This window comes from Dioscorea cayenensis, chromosome 20 (assembly GCF_009730915.1).
Source record: "Dioscorea cayenensis subsp. rotundata cultivar TDr96_F1 chromosome 20, TDr96_F1_v2_PseudoChromosome.rev07_lg8_w22 25.fasta, whole genome shotgun sequence".
NCBI lineage: Eukaryota > Viridiplantae > Streptophyta > Magnoliopsida > Dioscoreales > Dioscoreaceae > Dioscorea > Dioscorea cayenensis.
In genome coordinates this window covers 21,581,320-21,582,512 of record NC_052490.1, presented here as the reverse complement: position 1 = coordinate 21,582,512, position 1,193 = coordinate 21,581,320, and positions in this window count along the sequence as shown.

The following is a 1,193-nucleotide window of genomic DNA, read 5'->3' as shown; positions in this document are numbered from 1 at the left end:
CCCAACAGATCCACACAAGCGTATCAAATTTCCACACAACAGTGTAAATCTCTATAGTATTACTTTGTGAGATTCTTTGATCGTTTCTTCTTTAATTCTTCCAGATATGGCACCTCATTAGAAGAAGCATGAGTGTAAATGTCAGAGGGAGTCTTCACCTGAGTTGGGCAACATTGAGTTTTCGAATCCCAAGCATCAAACTCGATTTGAGCGGTTGTTGATACTCAGGTTTGGACAGTCTCATTTCATGGGCATGAGTACGCTGAGAGAGGTTCAGGGAGGTGATGAGTTGGCCGATGAGATTGACAAGCTGCTGGCCGTGTGAAGCTGGAGGAGGTTATTGTTGATCCTTTGAGCTTGATCGGTCCTACTAGAGATTTGACAGTGTTGATGTCATACAATTCAGAGCATTCAGACATCAATTCAGCATGAGTGTCACTGAGTTTTCAGTTCGTATGGGCTTGCATGATGAGTCATATACAGATACAGAGCAGTATAAATATGGTTGTTTGCTCACCTGCAAGTGTACGGGTTCGCCAAGTAATACCCTGTGAGTAACACTGGGATCGTATTCCATGACGCTAAGAAGCTCCTATTACTCCTCTATCACTTACTTTCTAACCTCACAATTTAAACATGGTGTACTACTCTAGTATATGCAAGAATGTAAACTGACAGGTGCTCCGCAAGTGCACGGAGTTGTCGAAGTAATAAATCCCCAAGTGAGTGGGGATCTCGTATCCACAGGGAGTAGGGAATAAAAATACTTATATTGTCTCTTAGCTAAGTGAAAGATGAAATAGTGATTTGTGTGTCAAAAGATGTAAGATAACAAAAGTAAAATCAACAAGAGAGAAAGTATGAGTAAGGAGAAGGTAAGGCAATCGATAAAGATGGGGTACCCGGGTATTGCTCCCCCTAGGACAATAGTTTCAAGTGCAAGAACCCTCTATTATGCTTCCTAACTAATGTAATGGTGAGTCGTGGACATCCTTAACTACATGGTCCCAAACCTAATGTCAACCATGCCTAATTCTACACATGTCCCGGAGGAGAAATCGAACAATCTCAACACCTCGCACTTGCATAGAATTGCAATGAGCTCTAGGGATTCCAAGTGATAAATCTCTTCTTAATTATAGACCTAACCTTTTGGTCCAGAAGAAAGGTCCCTAGCCACAATTAAGCCCTAG